At 32.9% G+C, this 9,592-nt stretch overlaps 1 long non-coding RNA gene across 2 annotated transcripts; it reads right to left on the bottom strand.

The window, feature by feature from the left end:
* Nucleotides 1-1,071: 1,071 nt before the first annotated feature.
* On the bottom strand, nucleotides 1,072-3,685 carry LOC150038430 (uncharacterized). 2 transcript variants are annotated; one of them, XR_016528176.1, is made up of 2 exons: nucleotides 3,427-3,685; nucleotides 1,072-3,092 (listed from the first exon to the last, which is right to left on the bottom strand). It is a non-coding gene; the product is annotated as an uncharacterized LOC150038430 (long non-coding RNA). The 2 variants fall into 2 exon arrangements; XR_016528178.1 differs by having other exon boundaries at nucleotides 1,072-2,708.
* Between the last annotated feature and the right edge of the window lie 5,907 nt (nucleotides 3,686-9,592).

Below are 9,592 nucleotides of genomic sequence, written 5' to 3'. Positions count from 1 at the left end.
TATGTGACTGTTGTCTTTTTAGTCTCACTTATTTTGGCTTAGAAAAAAAAAGAAAAGAAAAGAAAAGAAAAAGACTTAGATAAATTATTTCAAGCGATTTTCTTTAAAATTAATAAGAATCAAATTGATTATTAAGTGCATTTAATCCCTCTCTTGTTACACCTAAGAAATAATTTTCTTAAAAAAAAAAAAGAAATATTTGTCATATTACCTTACACATTTTTATTGAAAACGATTACAAAAAGATAGCTGTAGTTCAAACAACATCATATTATATTATTTTATTTATTTATATAGAACTTTAGATTAAAACTCTTTTTTCATTAAGAAAATTTTCACGGATAGAAAAAATGTCAAATTATTTACAAAAATAACAAAAAAAAGTGATAAGTGATAAACTTCCATCAGTTCTATCATTGATGTTTCATAGACTTCTATCCGTCTCAGTCAGCCTCTATCAAAGAAAATTAAAATTTTGCTATCTTGTGTAAGTAATTTTCCTTATTTTTCTATTTTTGAAAATCCCCTTTTTATTATTTAAAATGATATATTTATTCCCCTTGTGATAATATAAATTAAGTAGTCAGTCTTTTTAGCCAATATAAGCATTACGTCTCAATGAAGACATCTATTCATTTTCTTATTGTTATTAGGTTCAAACCCTCATTATTAATGCAATAAAAAAAAAAAGTATTTTTCAAAACTTGTTTTTCATGCTTTATTTTCATGAATAAGATGTCTACAATAAGAATTTGAATTGTTATTTTTTCCTGAAAACACACCCACTAATGACTAGTGAGATCCACAATAGAGAGGAGGATGCTATTAAGAACACTTTGGCAATTCTTCATACAATGTACATAATAATAGACTAGTATGGTTCAATTCTACATTCATGAGTATCACAACTTTAAATTTGGACAAAAAAGTAATTTAACAACCCTGTTATATTGTTCTGTTTGTAATCTCATTGTTCTTATCCCAAGTTTTCTCACAATTATATACAAGAGATTTCCTTTTTGAACAAATGCAAAAGCCCTACTCTTTAGCATAATCAAAACCTTGACAAAATGAGGTGCAAAGCTTTCAAAATTACTTCAACCACCATGCTTTTGAGTTAAAAATGGCAATTGTGTTTCATTTTCCACATTTCTTGTTGGATGGATAGCCATTGATGGACTATTAGTTGTCATCCAAAGAAAAAAAAAGGGAAAAAAAAAAAAACTTTTGTACCTTTTGAAATCATGGCTCACATGGGCTTGACCACCATAACTAGATGAAAATGACAGATTGAGCTTGACTTTCTTTTGACTCCCTTAATTTGAACAAACTCTTCAGTCTTCAACTACTCTGTTGAAGAGTGGGAAGAGAAAAGATGGAGCAGAAAGGGAGGATGTAAACAATGACGAGCTTTCATTTAACATATGATTTCAACTGCCAAACATCTGTAAAACAAGAAGATGATGGAATGAGACAACTTATTATCTATCCTGGCATCAAGTAGCTTCTCATCATTGCCTTCAAATAGAGGGAAAAAACTTGATTTCTGCCATCACACCATCTTCGAACTTGCTGTCAAAAGTTACTACAAACCAGTGCTAAAAGTTCATATACGTGAAGAATCGACAATCAAAGATAAATAAAAAACGTGATTCACTAACACCGTGTTAGCAACATCCATGGGACAGGGTGAGAACATTTTTATTAGAGAGAATAATATTGACTACAGAATTAAGGCACCTCTAGGGTAGAATTATATATAGTACACTTCTCTAAACTTTAGGGTCATAAACTTAAATAATGTAATGATGACAAATACGTAAATAACTTAGACCCCGTTTGATAACCATTTTGTTTTTAGTTTTAGTTTTTGAAAATTAAGCCTATGGACATTATTTCTACCTCCAAATTTCTTCCTTTGTTATCTACTTTTCACCAATGATTTAAAAAACCAAACTAAATTTTGAGAACTAAAAAAAGTACATTTCAAAAAGTTGTTTTAGTTTTTGGAATTTGACTAAGAATTCAACCATTGTACTTAAGAAAGATGCAAATCATGATAAGAAATATAGATGAAATATGCTTAGTTTTCAAAAACAAAAACAAAAAAAACTAAATGGTTACCAAATGGGGCTTTAGTCATTTGAAGTACCATATATCAGATTTAAGACATTCCAATAATATAAAATGACATTCTTGGGTACTCGATTCTAATAGAAAACAATTTGCAGTTTACAGATGTGTTCAGGGATTAAAAACTAGTAACTCTGTCAACATGACTGGAATAATTTCTAATGAATCAATTACATTGATAAAATTACTTCCAGCTTAACTACTTATCTCATCTACTTCCCCTTTTGCTTCATCTTATGTTCTTGCCATTATATCTCCAATAATTTAACACGTCACCTACATAATTTCAATAGAAAACTCATGCTACAGAAAAATGTTTAACATTGATCACTGATTTTATAAGAACCAAGGGATGGGGTAACTGATGAATCACATAAATAATGTGGCCAAACTCATCAAACAGAAGACACCAGCTCGAAAATGATGTGAAAAGAAGCTAACCAACTGTATATGATCAGTCATCTAAGGAAAGAAACTAACCTTAACATCCATCAATACATACGATATAAATCAGTAAAAGAAAGAAGTTAATTGAAATAATTGTAGTGTTTTAAACTATATGCATCCATGAACACCTGCGAATTAGGATGAAGAAACATCCATCAAAATTAACTAAGGGCAATGATCACAAATCAAAATATGCAACACATACTATGTTTTGTTACATGTTCCATTTCCTTTTTACAAGAAATATAATAAACAACCTACACCGCCAACTTGAGTAGACTTCTACTAATTAAAGCATAGCATCTTCGACTAAAAGGTCAGAAATTTGAAATATCAAGTGACAATAATATAAGTTCATAAAATGGAGATAGTGTTTAATCATTCAAAGTTTGATGGGAAAGGAAGAGACTGACACACTATTTTACCTATGCTCATTGTCTATTGTGGAGGACCCCCCTCCCCCCACCTTTTTGTTTTGGTTGGTTCATCTTACCTTTTTTCTTCTCCACCCCCTAGACGGAGGAAAATGGGCATCAGCTTTTCTTAATGCTTGGAGATTTGTTCTATTTAAAATTTTCTAAAATGATTTCAATCTCTACCCTTACTTAACATTCATGAAGTCATGCTGATTAGAACTTTTAGTAAACCCTAAAGGAAGAAAAATAAAAGATATCAATTTCGGCTTTGATGGTAAACAGAGATATGCTCAAAAGGATCAATTTCAAATTTGCAACAACAACATCTAATTTGCTATGGCATCTAAGACAATGAAAGAGTGAGAGAACAATTGGCAATGCAATTGATTGAAATGTGGTCAATTCATGTAAATTTTTCGTGATAACTTACCTGCTGAACGGTCGCGAATTGAATCTCTGAAGAAATAAACAGATATCTCCTTCTCAACCTGCATAGGATGAATCAAATGCACGCCGGGACTTGAACTTCAGCGACTCAAAAAAATGATTTGTTCATGTTTCTAAATTTGCCCCCTTTTCAATAAGGTAACCATCCAACTTATTTTTCAGAAGATGTAAGTTGACGTGTCCCAAATCTAACCCGCGACCCGAATCAAACTTATTTTATGACAAAAAAAAAAAAAAAATAATAATAATAAATAATAAGTTGATATATATAACTTGATCAACCCAACAAAAATAGAAAAGGTTTAACCCAAGTTGGATTGGGTAGTCCGGGTTGTTGGGTAATTTGAACAACCCTGTTAGGTAGGATGTAGAGCAAGAATGAGAGGTAGACAAAGATCATCAAAGGAAAAAGTCGAGGGAGACATAGGTGTACGAAGATGAAGAACATGAAGACACACAATGCTTTTTTCAGTGTATAAGTCTTAGACTATGGAAGATTTAAAAAATCTTCATTTAATAGTTACATATAATTATTTCTATTGATGTGCTATTTTTTAATCGATATACTTAACAATTGTTGGTTCTAATTATTTTGAAATTTAGGATTTCAATTCCTACATTTTTTCCTCAATGCTAAATGTCTAACATTCCACGGGGGTGGGGGCTTAACTAGGTTATATACTTATATGTACATTAGATGTGTATAGAACATACCATAGAGTAGAGGTTAGGGTATATACTTACACTTATATTATATGATATCGTTAGAGATCTACCTAGTTATAGAAGTTCACCTAAATAACCTTGTGCACTTATTTTCACTTTTGTCTTTAAATTTATTGAAAGATTCAGGTATATTTCTTTACTTTGTGTTTTTTCGATTATTTATATATTGAAGGAATTAAATTCCTTAGCAGAAACATGTGAACGTAGTGTATCAATCAATTTTGAAAACTCAAAAATAGAGAAAAACCAATGGAAATAGGATAAACAATTTAATTATACAACATGCCTTTTAAGAAGAAATAGGGATGAGAAAAACTAACCCTTGAAGACTGTCTTCAATTAGTTCTTCTTTGCAAATCACGAACAGTCTCGAACTTCTCTATGCGAAATTCTCCCTCGAACTTAACATACAAGAAGATCACGAACAGAACACTCATCTGGACACTACCACTTGGTTTCCTTGCTATTCTCCGAATAATGAATTAAGGATGTGTAAGCTCCTTAATTTGGAAGGGGAAGTGAACTTGTGAGAGAGTTTTAAGAGAAATTTTGTAGAGATTCTTTTTTATCATTAACATACTGATTTACTCCTCTGCAAACTTCCTCTATTTTATGTTCACTGAGAGATGGGTGGAGGGAGGGGAAGTTATAACTTCCCTCCAACATACGTAGAATACTTCTTAATTGGGAGTTATTATACTATATTTTATTATTTAAATATTACTCTTATTTTTTCATATTCTTTGAGGAGAAAGAGATTTCTTAAATAAAAGAAACCCTCAATACAAATAAGGGAAAAAAAATATACAAAATGAGAAAAAAGATAATTAAAATAAATACAAAGAATATATTTGATTAAATGAAAATAATTGACACTCCCTCAAGTTGGTGAAGATATCATTCATTGCCCACTTGTCAACTAAATTGTTGAATTGCCACTTGGAGAGACCTTTAATTAATACATCAACAATTTGTTCTATTGTGTGAAGATAGGGAATGCAGATAACTCCAGCATCAATCTTCTCTTTTATGAAATGTCGATCAACTTCAATATATTTTGTCCTATCATGAAGGACTAGATTATGGGCAATGAAGATTGTTTCATTATGTCAAAATAAGTACGTATGGGCATTGTCTGAGAGAATTGTAGTTCTTCTAGAAATTTTCTTATCCATATACCCTCACAAATACTATGGGCTAACGCCCTAAATTCTGCTTATGCACTACTTCTAGCCACCACACTTTGTTTTTTGCTTCTCCATGTAATTAGATTCCCTCTAACAAAGGAGCAATATCCAGAAGTAAATCTCCTATCAGTGATGTTACCTGCCTAATCAGCATCAATGTAATCTTCAACATGTAAGTGGCCATGCTTCTTAAACAATATGCTCTTTCCTAGGGCACCCTTCAAATATATGAGAATCATATAAATTGCTTTAAAGTGAGTTAATCCAAGAGCATGCATGAACTGACTTATCATACTAACTGCAAAGGCAATATCCAGGTGTGTGCGAGAAAGGTATATAAGTTTCTCCACAAGTCTTTGTTGGGTTTTATGTCCTAAAACTCGTAGATAGTAAACTTTATTTGTCACGACCGGATCCTTACACATTATGATCCGACCGCTACGACATGCATACTTAGACTTTTCTATCATGAGATGAGTTATGGTGAAAATTTCAAAGAACATATCTAAATTTTATTAATTAGATAGAAAAACTATATAAAAAATTTATTTATCAAAACATCAGGATCCATAAAACATTAGCGTGGTGGTACAAAATGCATATGCCTATAATAGTGAGTTTGATGGTTGGCCATTTGAGCGACGTCCAATTCTGCCATCTATGCTGTGTCCTTACCTACAAAGTCTGTAAAAATATAGGATGAGTATATAATATACCCAGTAAGTAGTTCTCACATAGGGTAGTGACCAAATGCACAATCACAAGCAACATGTCATGAAAACATATGGTTGGGATCGAAAACGTATAATAACATGTGGTGGTCGGTTATGCTTCCAACATAAATCCCTCCGCCCTGATAGGAAGATGAGGACCTAAGCGAAAACTAACCCAACTGATGATTAGCGGGTCATGCAGTCAGTAGGGCTAGAGTCGCATCCAACATCAACCATTAGCATAAACATAATATTGGACTAGAGGGGTGCAACCATACATACCCTGCTAGTCCCTAGCATAAATATAACGTAAGATTAGGCCTGTAGGGGTGCAACCATACATGCCCTGCTAGCCCTGGAAGCATAAATTTCTCCGCCCTGATAGGAAGATGAGGACTTAAGCGGAAACTAACCCATCTAATGATTAGCGGGTCATATAGTCAGTAGGGCCAGAGTTGCATCCAACATCAACCATTAACATAAACGTAAGATTAGATTGGAAGCATAACTTACACCTAATTAAAACTTGATTTTAATGTAATCGTGAACAAACATAATGCATGGGGTCCCTTGTAGAGAAACATGTTCTAAACATGTAATGCAATATAACAATTAACATAACCATGCAACATAATAAAGGTACACTACCATAGAACACTTAAAGAGAGGGTGAGATAAACTACTTACTGTGATCTAGTTATTCCTTATTATTCTTTATGATTTGATCTGTAGAGCTTTCCCTTTTTAAACTAGAAGGAAATTTGGGCAGCACCTTACCCGAGTTTTTCTCTTTTAGCCTCACAAAACTTCCTCACACACACTTGCTCTTTCACATGATTCTTTGTTACTGAGATTTGTTTGAGAATGGGTTAAATCTTCGGCAAAGGGTCCTATTTATAGTAGTTTTCAGCTCTTCTCAGTGTGACAAATCATCTTACATGTGGCTTCTTTAAAATTACTTAGGGTTTAAGGATTTCTCTCAATAAGACACCTAATCTTGGCTAATGTTTGCCCTTACGTCATCATTCTTTGTTTGTATTCAATTTTACGGTTTTTCTATGTATAATCTATAAGATCGTGGCCAAATTCAACGTATAATCCACGCTTCTGTCCAAATCTCGCTCTCTTTGTTCTTAGAATCTCACTCTCTCTAGCTTTCTCGCTGGTTTGGCTCTCGCGACTTCTGCTCTCGCTCTCGCTGGTCTTGCTCTCGTTCTCGCTCCTGCTCTCGCTCTCGCTGGTCTTGCTCTCGTTCTCGCTCCTGCTCCCGCTCTCGCTCCCACTCTTGCTCCCGCTCTTGCTCTCGCTTTCGCTTTTGCTCCCGCTCTTTCCTACTGTCTCGCTAAGAATCACGCTCTTTTTACTCTTGCTCTCTTCAATGTTCTCTCCAATCTCGCTAGTTTTCATGCGTGGTTACCTTCACTGCTTGTGGATTTCACTTCCTCTTTTTAACTCTTTCAAATTTTAAGAGTATATGGGCAATTAATTCACCTCCAATTCTTCCAATGAGCAGTGCCCAAATAAAAAGTTATCTACTGCCTGTTGTCTCCTGAATTAGCTAGCGTCCAACTTCTAATTAATCCTCCATGATTCTGCTCCCTCATTCATTATTTTTGGATAATGAATAATTTTCCAATTAATCCAATAAATTTCCAATTTCCAATTATTCATTTTTTTTCCTTCTAAATTTCCACCCTTTTAAATAAAATTTCGTCCTGCTTATTATTTGACATTTAATTTCCTGTATGCGTACAAATCTGGGTCGTTACATTATTAGTTGATCGTCGTAAAAAAAGAGTTATAAATGTTAATTCAATAAATGTTATTGTTTGTGTTATTTGTTAATTTTTTTTTCTTAATAACCCTAAATCCAATAAGCTAACATCCAAGGTTGTCTTATGAGTCTTGAACTGTATGTGGAAACATACTAGGATCAATATTCAAGATACAGTTTGAAGGGTCTATAGTATAGGGATAAGGCTGGGTACCTTATCCTGGTAACACTATGGATATGACCCAGTTTGTATTTGATACAACGCAATAATCCAATGTGTTTCTGTAGTTGAAATGCGAGTAGAGGTATCCTATGCAATGAGTTTGCATAAGACTAGACCGCGAAATAGTAACCACTAGATGTAACACCATTAACTAGTTAGATTTCTATTTCAATAGGATGACCTAGGGAACCTAGTTAATCCTGAGTATATTATGAACTCCTGTTCACAAGGGATTGTTCTTTGATTTGTATAGGTGAGGGTAGTCAGTTCGTTGACCCAATATGCCTACTATTTTGTGGACAAGACCGAGTGGAGAGTTTGGAACATAATAATACAAGATGGAATCCAATCCTTCCCGTCTTAAGGATAAGTAGATGAGTGTTTCCTTAAGATGTCTCCAGGACTTCAAAAAAGGGTCTTACTCTCTCATTGACCCGAGAAGGGGTTTTTATTTATTGGTTGAACCATAAACTGGTTGTTCATTAGAGGAGTACTAGTATTTAAGGAGTCAGAGGTAATCCAAGGGCAAAACAGTAATTTGACCTAGTTGGAGTTACGAATTCTCGTGAAGAAATAACTTGTTGTTATTGGTTTATATCCGTGGACACAGAAATATATTTGTAGTTAGAAGAGTGCAACTGTAGGTCTTTAGTGGAGTGTACCCACAGTTAACGAATATTGATTAACTTTGTTAATGAGTTTAGCCAATTAATTTCATATCGTTGGAGCTTCTGATCTACAGGTCCATTAGGTCCCCTTGTTAGCTCACTAGAGGATATTTAAGAGGGGTGATTTGAATTGTTCAAATTAATTTGAGGAAACCATATGATAATATGATTAATATATAACTGATTATGGATATGATCTATAATTCAAATTAAATTGGAAAATAATATTTGAATAAGATTCAATTAATTAATTCAAGAGAATTAGATTCACAAAGAATTAATTAATAGAGAGGTATTATACATATACATATGATGTTTATGATAATTAAATATATATATATATATATATATATACACATTAAATTGGATTTAATGTATAAATAGTTATCTAATTAATGAAAAAATTAAATTAAATAAGTGTTATTTAATTGTGTTAATTAATTAAATAAATGTTATTTAATTAATTAATTGTGCAAATGGAAAATAGGAAAAGGATTAGAAAAATGGCTAGGCTCTTCTCTATATAAAGACCTTTCTATGGCCCCTTTGGGACACACTCACAATACACAATACACAAATGTTATTATGCAAAATTTTTCCTAAGCCATAAAGAGAATCCTCTCTACTCTCCAAAACCCTTTTTTGGTAGTGTTTGAGGTTGCTCAAGAAACTGTTTGTGATCAACATCGTTGAAGGAATCGTTCGTTGGAACTTAAAGAGGATTGTTCGTAAAGCTTGGGAATCTACAAAGGTAAGAATGGTTCTAATCTTTTTCCCTAAAGCATGTTATATTACATGTTGATATTCTATTTTATTATAATGAATTTGCTTATGTAAACATTAAATTGTGGGATGCAG

The sequence above is a fragment of the Benincasa hispida genome, chromosome 1 (genome assembly GCF_027475165.1).
Source record: "Benincasa hispida cultivar pf3 chromosome 1, pf3_genome.v1.1, whole genome shotgun sequence".
In the NCBI taxonomy this organism is placed as follows: Eukaryota; Viridiplantae; Streptophyta; class Magnoliopsida; order Cucurbitales; family Cucurbitaceae; genus Benincasa; species Benincasa hispida.
Note: the sequence above shows the minus strand (reverse complement) of the source record. Positions and strands in the feature narration are given on the sequence as shown.